Here is a 13,878-nt window from a genome sequence, read left to right as displayed (position 1 = left end):
ACTTTTGGGAGGTCATGTAATTTTACAGGGTACCCACAACCGGAACCGGAACCGTTGTTACAGGTTCTGGTTCTGGGTACCTAGGAACCAGAACCGTCGGTTCCGGTTCTGGTTCCAAATTTCAAGGAACCGTCGGTTCCGGTTCCGGTTCCAATTCCTTCAAAAAGTGTAGGGTACCCAGAACCGAACACCCCTACTGTCTATTGGCTGAGTGACACCTCAAGTCAAGTATTAAAACATTGCTAAAAATTGATAGGTAAACTGTAGAATGATGAGCAGTTCGCAAGTAATTAAAAATATACATATGTTAATAGTTATATTGAATTCGTCAATGAATGATTAAAAAGTTCATAGATAAATAAGCTTCTTAATTGCTTTTGTCTTCTCAGTGACCTTGATTGGTTTTGTTGCAATAATAAACATTTTCTTAATTGGTAAGTCTTCACCCTCTTTCCAAGAATTTTTGCCTCAAAGGTTATGAGGTCTCATTTATTTGGATTAATTGTCTCAAAAGTAATGTGTAACATCGATTAAGCGTACTGTATCTAATTAACTGAAGGGCATTGGATAGTAGATCTGAAGATACAATAATTTACTAAAGAATTCAACAATGCGTGGTAAGCTTTAGTAGAACATAATTTATAATTGGTTTGTCTTCATACGTAACCTTTAGTAAGTTGAAGCATTTACGCAGTCACTTTCCACATGCAGGGAAGTGAATGTAGACAATAGTTGAATAATAAAATAAAACTCTTTAAATTAAGACGTTTTGATTAAGATATTGCACCAAGTATATATACCAACAAGGCTCGTAGATTTGAAAACAGGTAACCATGTCAAATCAGGGTAAGTGAGACTAATAAAATACTCCCCAGCTTAAGGAAAAAGACAAGCATATGGCAAAATTAGTTTGTGATTATTAAGTTAAATTAACATACATCAAACTATGATTAGATAAATCCATAACATAATGACGTCATATTCATATATATGATGTATTAATTATAACTTTTCCAGCTAAGGTAAATTAGCTTTTAATATCCAAAGCTATTTATAATCATTAAAACTAATTTCAAAGCTAAGAAAAGAACAAATATTTTTCCTATTTCAAATTTCACACTTGTTTTTACCTTAAAAGGTTATACCAGGAACTATTTGGATCAAAGTTTCATAAATTTATTTGTATCTAAATTCAGATAATTAATCAATGAAACTGCTTCTCACATTCTGTTAAATTTTTCCTTATGTATACCAAAAAGTTCTAATTATAAAGAGATTTGTATATAAAGAGTCATGATCTTAACTCTAATTGAGAACGTAAATTTAAACTTATTTGTTGGCATTTTGAGCATGATAAATATTTACATTTTGTTAGCATATACAAGTAATTAACAATCTTAATCTACAAGGATTAAGTGACACGTGATATCTAAATTAATTAATCAAACATATATTAATATTAGGTAGGTTCTTTTTCATTGTTTGAATGCTTCCGTAGTTGTGCGTAAGAAAGAGCCGACACTAGGGTTGCAACCAACTCGAGCCAAGCCGAGTATTGGTTGTTGGATTTTAATACAAAAATTGGCAGCAAAACAGCAGCAGCAAACCAGTGAAAGAATAGTAACGAAACAGGAGAAGAACAGCAGTGAAACAGCAGGAAAATTGCAAGAGAACCACAGGAAAAATAGCAGAGAGACAGCAGCAATACAGTAAAAGAACAGCAATGAAACAGCAAGAAAAACATCAGGGAGACAGCAGCAATACAGTAACAATACAGCAGTGAAACAGCAACGAACACAGCAGCGAAATAGCAGCAAGACAGCAGTGTCAAGGCGTGCAAAAGCATTGTCTTTAAGATCAGAATTCCGCCCCTACTGGAAGAATCTTCGTGGTGCAACAAGGCTCAACAACGGATTGATCTCCAGGATATAATGACGAATCTTCTTTTAGAGTGCACACTCTAATTGAGATTTAGAACAATATAAGAAAAGTAACGATAGTGAATGAGAGCTGGAAAGTTAAAAAACACAGAGAAACAAAGATTTTTCAAGTGGAAAGTTGTGTGTTTCAAATGAGAAAACCACCCCCTTTTTATACTTGAAATTCTGCCCGTTTCCCTTGCTGTAATCGAAGTCAATCAATTGCTTTTAAAACCATAACTGCCCATTTGAATTGCAATAACTTGGAACAATTCAATTGCCTTTAATACGTAACAGTCCAACAAAAAAGCAATATTCAATATCAATTGCACATAACAGTCCAAAAGCAATTAAAGTTTCAATTGTTTTTAACACATAATAGTCCAAAAGCAATTAAAATCACATAACAGTCCAAAACAATTAAAATTTGGTATTTTGAAATACCATAACAGCAACTTTTATCACAATCCCCCACATATTTCAAAATAACCAATCATCACTGATTATAGAATTTAATGTTTATGAGTTGGTGCCTTTTAGACTATGAACCAATCATTGAGTAACTAAACGTGAGTTATAGAAATTTGGTGAAACTAAGTTTCTATAAACCAAAAATTTCTTTATGTAATTCAGAGGATTAGTTCCTCGCACTAAATTCTCAATATTGTATATTGTTCTCCGGTTTAGCACTTTGTGACCCTGTGCCAGCCTGGATTTCATGAGTGCTCTAGAGATGTCTGCCTAAGCTCTCATAGTAATCGACCCAATTCCACACTCACATAGGTGAACCTCCATAAGGTGTGAATTGCAATTTTTCACACCACCATTTATATTGGCTATGGATTTCATTAAGAATAATTCTACTCAACCTTATTCACTGCAATCAATATTATCTCGCCATAGGGAGGACTTTCTATATAAAATTCGATAATGCTTATCAAGACAACAAGTGAGTTGTTATTACCCTTATGAACCTACTTCCTGAGATCTCCAATCACATAGGTAGGGTTACCATTACTCTTGCCTTATGCTTTAGGCATAAGTCTCATCCCCCTCGACGTGTATTCCACTAACCTCCTACTTAGTGGTTTAGTCAGAGGATTTGCCAAATTTAACTCTAACTTCACAAAATCTAGGCCCACTACCCCAGATTCTAGCAGCTGCTTTATAATGGTATGTCTTATCCGGATATGTCTGGTTTTCCCATTATAAATTTTGCTCTTTGCTCTCGCTATTGCGGCCTGACAATCACAATGGATTGATACTGAAACAGAAGGGTGAGTTTCAATGGGAAGATCTGCTAAGAAATTCCTTAACCACTAAGCCTCAAAACATGCCTTTTCTAAGGTGATAAGCTCAGACTCCATGGTAGACCGAGCTATGCAAGTTTGTTTGGAAGACTTCCAAGACATAGCACCTCCACCAAGTGTAAATATATAACCACTTGTGGATTTTATTTCATCTGAATCTGATATCCAATTGGCATCGGAATATCCTTCTAATACAGGTGGTGTACTTCCAAACATTAGCCCATAATCAATGGTGCCCTTCAAATATCTAGCAACTCTGTTTAATGCTATCCAATGACTCTTATCAGGATTATGAGTATACCTACTCAATCTAGTGACAGCATAAGCAATATCAGGTCTTGTACTATTCATTAAGTACATAAGGCTACCAATGATTTGGGCATATCTATTTTGACTCACACTGTATTGTGTATTTTTCTTGAGTTGAGTATTTCCATCATAAGGAGTTGAGACGGGTTTACTATCTAAATACCCAAATTTTCTTAAGAAATTTTCAACATAGTGTTATTGTGATAACTTAAGACCATTATTTATCTTAATGATTTTAATCCCAAGAATAAGATTTGCCTCTCCCATATCTTTCATATCAAAATTTGAGGCAAGAAACCTTTTAGTCTTAATTATCACATACATATTAGCACTAAATATTAACATGTCATCAACATAGAGACATATTATCACATAAGTATTGTCTTCAAATGATTTAAAATATACACATTTATCTGAATCATTAATTGTATAACCATTTGAGACTAACACTTTGTCAAACTTCTCATGCCATTGTTTTGGTGCTTATTTAAGTCCATAAAGAGATTTTACCAGTTTGCACACTTTATGTTCTTTACCTGGGATAACACAACCCTCTGGTTGTTTCATATAAATTTCTTCATCCAGGTTTCCATTAAGAAAAGCTTTCTTTACATCCATTTGATGTATATGTAATTTGTAAATTGTAGCTAAAGCAATTAACACTCTAATTGATGCTATTCTTGTTACAGGAGCATAAGTGTCAAAATAATCTATATCTTTCTTTTGTGTATAACCTTTGGCAACCAATCTTGCCTTGTATTTATCAATTGATCCATCAGTCTTTAATTTCATTTTAAATATACATTTGCACCCTATTGATTTAGTTCCTGGAGCCAAATTAACTGCTTCCCATGTATGATTACTCATAATGGACTCGATTTCATTATTTACTGCCTCTTTCCAAAAGGATGCATCTCGAGAAGTTCAAATGAGAAACCACCCCCTTTTTATACTTGAATTTCTGCCTGTTTCCCTTGCTGTAACCGAAGTCAATCAATTGCTTTTAAAACCATAACTGCCCATTTGAATTGCAATAACTTGGAACAATTCAATTGCCTTTAATACGTAACAGTCCAACAAAAAAGCAATATTCGATATCAATTGCACATAACAATCCAAAAGCAATTAAAGTTTCAATTGCTTTTAACACATAACTGTCCAGAGGCAATTAAAATCACATAACAGTCCAAAGCAATTAAAATTTGGTATTTTGAAATACCATAACAGTAGCTTTTATCACATTGGTCAGTCAAGCTTAGCTTGATTAAAAAATTTAGAGCTCAAGCTCGTTGAGCTAAGTAAATTGGGGCTCAAGCTGGACTCGAATACTAGTCAAGCTCGGGCTTCTCGAGAGTTCAAGTGAGTCCAATGAGCTCGATCATGAGCTCGATCATGAGCTCGACTTTCACATTCCTTGTGCAGTTTAAGGCAATTTAAATAAGAATTGAATGAGGAAAGCGGCGGAGTTGGTCACCGGTGGAGAGCGACAACGGAGCTTAGCCACAGGTAGCGACTGGCAGAGCTTGGCTCCTGTCGAATTGAAGATTGAAAATGGGGTGGCGGAGGTTTGGCCACTTGCTGAGTCCAATTGATGATTGAAGATGGGGTGGCGGAGGATTGGAGGCTAAAGAGGCGGTGGATTGGAGGCTGAAGCGGCGGAGATTGAAGTGGGTTTTATTTGATTTTGAAGTTTGAAGCAAATGAAGTTGGCGAGGGCTGTCGCGACTGCATGGGCAAACAGAAACAGTTCATTAAAATACGCGAGCTCATTAGAGCTCACGAGCCGTCTGAGTCAAGCATTAAGGCTCCGTTTGGTTCACTTTTTTACACTTTTTAGAAAAGTTTTTTGAAAAAAGTTAAAAAAAGTTGAATTGGGCGGGTATTACGATGTAGGATTTGAATATTAATAAAATACCCCCTATGTTTGTTTATTTACTAAACACCCCTATAATAAAACATTAAAAGTTAACAAAAACACCCCCAACCCACCCATTAAATATGGACAGCCGGCCACCACCGCCAGAGGGTGGCCAGAGTCATAGTATCGAAGCATGATCAGCTGGATCTTGTCGGTCATGAGCCGATATGGCCTTTTCCAACCAAATCCATTGTGGATCTAGTCGGCAAAGTCCAGATCTATTGCTAGATCTGGCCATTGATGGCCAGATCTGGCCGTATTTGCTCGTCAACGACGGCCAAAGATACGGTCGTCGTTGATGGTCAACGACAACCATTTGTTGGCCATTGTTGACGACTGGCTACAGCCAAAGATCTGGTCTTTTTCGGCCAGATCCATTGTGGATCTGGCCGGAAAAGGCTAGATCGGCGCACTAATGGCCAGATTCAGCTAGTAGTGCGCCATTATACCAAATTCCAACCATCTTACGATGATGGTGGCCGAAATCTGGTAAATGTGGGTTGCTAGGGTTTTTTTACAATTTCTTAAAAAATATTTAGGGGTATTTAATTAAATTAACAAATTTAAGGGGTTTCAAAAAGTTGAATAATATTGTGAGTTTTTGCAATTTTACTGTTTAACTTTATTGGGAATACTAATAATAGTATTCCCAAATGTGAGCCAAACAAAGCCTAACATGCTCAAGCTCGGCTCACAGAAGGGTTCGAGCTCGACAGCCGATCCTGAGTAGTTGTTGAGCTACTCGGATAGGCTGCAGCCCACTAATTTCAAATCATATGTTAACATTTTTACAAGTAAAAAGGCTCCCAATTTTAAACTGTATAAATTAAACATGAAAATCATGCCTTTAATTTATGTTCATATTGTTCTAGTTCTCATGCTAATAAAAGCCGTATTCGCCCTAACTCCACCCCTTGCTCAAAACCAAACTTCATTTTTCCCATATTTGTTTTTTTCTTCATTAATCAACGCTTCGACGAGCGTCGATGGATCATTAACATCCGACGAACTCTTGAGGAAGAGCTCGAAATTAGCGACATAGAAATTCCAGCGTGCCCAAACCCTTGAGGTCTAGCGATCCCGATTCATACACTCCACAAGAAGTAGCAATCGGTCCTTACCATTATTGGCGTCCGGAGCTGTATGAGATGGAAAGGTACAAGCTTGCAGCAGCTAAAAGAACTCAAAGACATCTCCCTGGCGATATTAAGTTCCAGTATGCTGTTGAATAATTGACTAAACTTGAGCCGATAATTCGAGCTTACTATCATAAGTTCTTGAATGTTAGTAGCGAAACTTTAACTTGGATGATGGCTATTGATGCATCATTCTTGCTTGAGTTCCTTCAGATCTGTGCCATCAAAGAAGAAAAGGCGAGCAGAAGTGTTTCCTCAAGATCCATGTCGCATATTCATGATTATGCAGGGTCAAAAGCCGCTTATAGTGCGATTCTAAGAGATGTGGTGATGCTTGAGAATCAAATTCCATTATTTGCGTTGAGGAAGATGCTTGAAGTTCAATATTCGTCGTTAGAATCCGCTGATGAGATGTTGGAGGCTATGTTGATCGGGTTCTCCGAAGAGCTTTCGCCTTTCAAGATGATGAAGGGCACGCCGAAGATCCGCGTTTCAGAATCTGCGCACTTGCTAGATTACTTATACGACACAATTGTGCCGAAAGTGCCACTACGGACACAGTTGACCTGGAGCACCGATCAGGATCATGGTGGAGCTGCACAAAAGGACGCATTTGCATTTTCAGGTGACTCAACGTTCTTAAAAATGTTCCTGAGTGAGATTTGGAAGCTACTCTCAAAGTTAAACAAAAGCCCCATACGTTTAATCAAAAAAGTTTTACTATCCAAACCAATCAAATTGATTCTTAAATTGCCTTGGAATCTACTGTCTAAGCTTCCTGGGCTCTTAATCTCGGCAAAACCTCTAGAAGTTTTAATGTCAGGAGGTGGCGAGGAGAAAGATCCTGACAGTGAGAGTGACAGTAAGAAGCCACTATTAGTGGAGCAAATCACAATTCCTTCTGTCACTGAGCTCTTGAACTCCCAGGTTCATTTTGTGGCAGCTAAAGGTAACATTTCAACCATCAGTTTCGACACTGAGAAAGCTATATTTTGCCTTCCCCTCATTAGTTTAGACGTAAACACAGAGGTGATACTGAGAAACTTGGTGGCTTATGAAGCATCGAATGCATCAGGGCCATTGGCTTTCACACGCTACACTGGATTGATGAATGGGATTATTGATTCTGAGGACGATGTGAAAATTCTTAGGGAGAGAGGGATTATTTTAAACAGGTTGAAGAGCGATGCGGAGGTTGCTAATATGTGGAGTGGGATGATTAAATCAATTAGACTGACGAAATTGCCGCAGATTGATAAGGTGATTGCAGATGTTAATAGGTATCACAACAGCCGATGGAAGGTTAAGTTGGGGAAATTTATGAGGTTATATGTGTTTCGTTCTTGGCAGTTTCTTACCTTGATTGCTACCATTTTGCTCTTGCTCTTGATGATGTTACAAGCTTTTTGCGACGTGTATGACTGTCGCAAATTTAATTTTGCCTCAACCTCCGAGTGATTGTATTTGGTTTCTGAATTTTCTCGTGGCTTGCATATCTTCGGTACGGATCAGCAGCATCCTCTCCTAATTTGAGCCCTGAATTTTTAAAATCTCATAATATTTGTCTAATATATTTTTATTTTGTAACTACTAATCACAAGTCTTTGAAAGTTTAGGTCTGAACTCAGATTAGGAGAAATTCTGGTCCCTCCAGTACAAATATATCAATTTACACTACTGTTCTCAAAATCCTGTGAAATGGTCTCGACAAGATTTTGTGATGTAATTTGATACAGGAAAAGCTTGGGTTTTATGCCTTCATCTTCCCGGAGAATGCGTTTTGTGCATTGCGTGATTCCTGAAATTGTATTTTGGTTATCACTTATGACACGACTCGTCCCAACCCTCTTTATCTCATAGGCTCTAGGCACACTCATGAGACTCGGGCGATTGAGATGTGACATGTGAGAAAACTAAGAAAACTAGTTTATGAATTAAAACGTCATAAAACTCTTCTAGCTAAAACATTTATAAACACTTTTTATTTTCTCAATAGTAAATATAACATTATTTGCAAATAAACAAATGCAACTGAAATTTTTACAAAATGAAATGTATGGGATCAGATTTTTTTCCATATCTCTAACAATCTAGAACATGAAATAAATACATGATGAGGAAATATAAATTTTGCAGCGGAAAATGAAACACAATTATGGAACATATGATGAAGTAAAGTCGTGTGGCTGAACCTTGAGTGGGATTTACTCATGTGCACGATCTCCTTCTTGACCTGCTGGGAAGAAAGAAAAACATTTGAAAATGAAGGGTGAGCTAGAAATGCTCAATGAGTGGGGAATGGGTTAGTATACAATATAACATTTCAATATACAATAAAACAGTCATGCTTATACAATTTCATTTCCCTAAACACATTTTATAATATAAGTCATCTTTCATAACAAATGTTGAAGTCTCTCATTTCAAAACTTCTTTCAGAAAAACTATTATGATAAATAAATCAATACTCATGTTTATCTAAAAATATCATTTCTAAAAATATTTCATATATATATCCAAATCATCTCTCAATCACATGTGAAAACTCTTACCCAAATAGTGCCTAGGGGTAAATCCGTCCAACCTAGTAAGATCTAACATTGCGTGGGTTGAACCACTAAATCCATCCTGCTAGGCAGAATCTGTCACCACTCAAGCCTTCGACCCAGTGAGACCAAGTATCACTCGGGCTGGCACAATCATATTCGGTCTAGCGATATTTGCCTCGCTTGGGCCTTTGACTGACTTGGGCCGGCAAACCAAATCATGTGTAGCAATATTTGCCTCGTTCGGGCCTTCGACCCACTTGGGCCGGCAAAATCCTGTGTAGCAATATCTGCCTCGCTTGAGCCTTCGACCCACTTGGGTCGGCAATATCAAATCATGGGTAATAATATCTGCCTCGCTCAGGCCTTCGACCCACTTGGGCCAACAATATCAAATCATACGCATGCGTAGAATAAAATCAATATCATGAGGGGGATAGGTATTACGTAGTGTGGTTTGAAAACCACTAATATCTCATACTTATTCTCAAAACATTTTTCTCATAAGCATATAATAAATTTCATAACATATCATGTAACGTAAAAATATAAATGCAAGTTCTCAAATGTTTACAAATCTAACAATTTCAACCCATTTTCATTTCTTTTCAAACTATTGCCCAAAAGCATCAAAATTCCATCTTTCTCATGTCAATCAACAATTTCCAACAATAAGATTGCAACAAAGCTCATTTATATAAAGAAATCAAACATATTAGGCAATTCAAAACAATAATTAGAGATAAAACTTTGTTAAAATGAAAGTTAGGGGTTTAGATTTTTCCACTCACTTTTTGGAGCTCGACCCTTAAGCCGAAAAAGATTGAAATCCTCTAACAATGCCCCTGCTTGCCTCCCTATATACAAAATCCAATAAATCCTCCATACATAAGTCCCCCTAAGGTAACACCTCAATATTAAAATCATGGGAAACTTCACACACCAAAAGATTAACCTAACTTATTCTTTAACAAAACTATCTCATAACCGAACATCAGTCATTCTCGAATTTTTCATAAAAATTTCATTCATCAATTTAAGCCATAATTTTAATGGGGCATTCTAGAGACACATAAGTTGTTCCCATAATTTTCTCAAGTCATTCTAGAATCAATAACTATTTAAAACACAATTTTCTTTCAACTCATTCAAATCTGCCAACTGTTTCCAGAATTGAGGTTACTGAATTAGAAAATTCGTAACAATTTAGCCTTTAATCTAAACTTCACGAAAATCTCCAGAATTAAACTAGACACACATAGGATTTATCAGAATTTAAAATCACTCAATTTTGATAAGAATTGATGCATCAAATCATTTTCAAAATATACATGTTCTGCAGAAAACGAAAATTCCAAGATTCACAAGGCAAATTCAAAAATCCATATAAAATTCAATTCCTCGAATTTTTAAGTGAAATAAATTTCTAACACTCCTCAAAAAGTCTACAACAACATATCCGAAATTAAGCTTCAAAAAAGAGCCTAAAACATAAAAAACCTTTTCGGAATTCCAGATGGTCAGATTTTTGTACAGTGGACCTTTATATCAAAATCATATCTTTAACTAAATTTTGTTTAGATTTCAGAACGATAAAGAAGGTAAACTTTCTTGTCAAACCACCCTTCATGCCTTTCAATTCAGTTGGTTTTAATTTGAGAAACTCTGATAAAAAAAAAAATGAACCCTTGTTTATTATACCTTGGAATTCAAGTAAACCTGTCAAAGTAGCTTATATAATTATCCCAGAAACTAATCATTGAGTCAAAGTATTTATTCTTGTAAAGGTATTTATAATGAATGGTGAATATTTAGACCAAGTCTTTGATTAGTTTATCATAAACCAAACCTTACAAGAAATTGACCAAATTCCTAAACTAAAAAAACTTCTCAACACTTATCTGTCACCGCACAATTTGCATAGCTGAAAGTAGCATTAATCGACCATTCACAGTCAATGGCTACCTCACAGATTATTATTGCATCATTATCTGATCTCTCTCTCTCTCTCTCTTTTGAGAGGGTGACATGCACCAACTCTTGCTTAAGAACAGCTAATTTTTCTTTTAAAAAATTGCCCATAATACATGGACGAGGACTTGATATTTCCAGGCTTTTTTTTTTGTCTTCTTTTATCTATCTCTTTAATGGGTATTATCGCCACCTATGTTTTCTCTCAACTCTTCTGAGCTGGTTCTAGTACAAGTTTTATTAGCTAGTCCATTATTTACCAAGTTCAGCTCTTATTTGACAAATATTGTGTTCTAAATTTACGGATGACTAGGTGTTAGAGCCAAAAAAAGTCCTCGACCCAAATAGGATAACGCATGTGACAACGAGGAAAAGCCCAGGCCCAATCCCGGTACGACCCAAGTCGGAACTCCCCGGATAAGGCCCATTTGATACGAGGTATAGTCAGTCTGAACCATCTAGACACAGGCCTCCTAATCCCAGTACACTTCCTGGACCTATGATCGAATTCAGAGCCCAGAGTCACCTACAGATCACATTCCTACTCGAACATTGATAAAGTAGAACACTACCATCCCAACTCTTCCAAGGTTCGTGTCAGAGTTATACTTGGACTCCTTTTCACGCCAGGATAATGGGGCCAAAGGATATATCCCTGGAGGAAACGGATTACTATGAGAACTCCAAATCCTACCAGGATTGGGAGACCAGACAGTCACTATTTAAATAGAGGTCAGCCCTCTCACATGGCAGATTACATTACACCTTTAGACCCTGGAGTTCCCGCTTGAGAACTTCACATTACAGCTATAGTCACAGTCCCCGACTAGACTTCTGGTAACCTCTCTACTCACTAGCCCTCACTAAATCAGCCTCTTTCAGCCTTGCTGACTTGAGCGTCAGAGTGCCTACGGCAAACACCACCCCGGTGTTTTCCGTCGTTTCACATTTGTTTCTCTACATGTGCAGGTATAGTAGATCGCTAGTGGCCTCAACCTCACGGGATCAGTCCATCCTTCAGTACAGGTAGATTTTTACGTCTAAAGTTTGGCGCCCACCGTGTGGCTTCTAGCAATCATTCGGTTCAACAAACCCTGCTACGTAAAGGAACTTTCCATGGCTGACAATTCTGACAATGCTAACCCCGGCCTCAAGGCCAAACTGGAGCCTCTGACCGTCCTCATGCAACAGAATTCAAACAAGGTAGCCGCATTGGAAGCAGAGAACACTGCCATCTGGACCTAAAACGCCTCCATCAGGGCCGAAAACCAGTCTCTAAAAGAGAAGGTAAGTTAGTTTTATGATCTTGAGCTTCTGCCTTGTTAGGTACCACCTAATCAGTTCCGCGCCTCGGTTCCATCTATGTAGCCTTTCCATACCCCAAAGCACAAACCCGTGGTCTCTGATAAAAGGTCGCGTCAACTATGTTCGTCGGTGGTTGACGATTTGGTCCTAACTCATGGAGAAAGGGATCTGCCAAAGGAACCCCTCTCGGTCGATCTGCCTCAGGCACAAGATCAAGGTGTCCAAGTGAAAGAAAGCCCGCTTCAACAAGAACCGCCCATCCTCTCCATCCCACCTCACCTCCAGTCAACCATCCCTTCACAAACTCCATTCAGCTCAGCTCACCCTCGTGGGTCGAACGGTCACCCAAACCAAACCATCCCGTTGGAGTCCATCCATCCGAACGGACAGAGCAAGTACCAAACAACCCTCTTGACCATTCATGTAGGGCAAAACACTAGATCAGTTACAATGGGAGTCACCCAAATGAAGGGAATGCACAATGATCTAAGCTACCAAACGATACACGAAGGGATGATCCACCAGGCTACACCACGCCTCATTGCTATGCCGATTTGCCCTTCGTGGATACGATCGCACTAGCTGACATGCCCCACAAATTCACTATCCCTGGCATGAAGCCCTATGACGGCACAACCGACCCAGATGATCACATAGCCTCGTACAAGCAGCGAATGTTCATTGTCTCAATACCTTGAGCGCTGAGAGAAGCCTGCATGTGTAAGAGTTTTGGTTCAAGCTTATCTGGTCCAACTCTTCAGTGGTACACTAACCTCCCGAATGGTTCTATCGACTCATTCACACAACTCACCGACACCTTCGTGAAGCAATTCGCCAGCAACAAAAAACTCGAGAAACTATCGGCTAACTTGTACAGAGTATACTAGAGAAGGGGGAGCTGCTGAAGAGTACGTCTGCAGATTCAACAAAGAAAAACTTTCCATTCCTTCCTGCAACCTCGAGACAGTCGTAGACGCCTTCAGGAAGAGTCTCCTCCTGGATGGAGAATTATACAAAGAACTGACGAAGCTTTGCTGTACCACGATGGAGGACGCCTTGGCCAGAGCAGTGATTCAGATAAGGTGGGAAGAAGATGAGATGAATCAGGCAGTACACGCCAGGTATGACCCAAGGCGGAATGATAGGAGGCCAGAGCTCAGATCAATTAAACCCCCTTACCAACCCCCTCCACGTAACGAAAACAAAGTCAGGAAACCATATGACTGCCAGCCACCTAGAACCAACAACAGATGAACTGGCTCGATCTGATACAAAATCCCAAAATACAACCTCAACGTCAAACCAACCCAAGTCATGGCGATCATGAAAGGAATGGGGTCTAGCATTAAGTGGCTAGGCAAGCTCAATGCCGAAGTGAGAGATACGACCAAATGGTGCGAGTTCCACGACGACCATGGACATAACACCGGGGATTGTATTACCCTGTGGTTGGAGGTCGCCACA

The 13,878-nt window shown here is 38.4% G+C and overlaps 1 pseudogene; it reads left to right on the top strand.

Annotated features, from left to right (window-relative positions):
* Positions 1 to 268: 268 nt before the first annotated feature.
* Positions 269 to 8,050, top strand: LOC116112983 (annotated as a pseudogene).
* Positions 8,051 to 13,878: the final 5,828 nt, after the last annotated feature.

The sequence above is a fragment of the Pistacia vera genome, unplaced genomic scaffold (genome assembly GCF_008641045.1).
Source record: "Pistacia vera cultivar Batoury unplaced genomic scaffold, PisVer_v2 Contig672, whole genome shotgun sequence".
Taxonomy (NCBI): domain Eukaryota; kingdom Viridiplantae; phylum Streptophyta; class Magnoliopsida; order Sapindales; family Anacardiaceae; genus Pistacia; species Pistacia vera.
The sequence above is the reverse complement of the archived record's forward strand: the minus strand, read 5'-3'. Positions and strand labels throughout refer to the sequence as shown.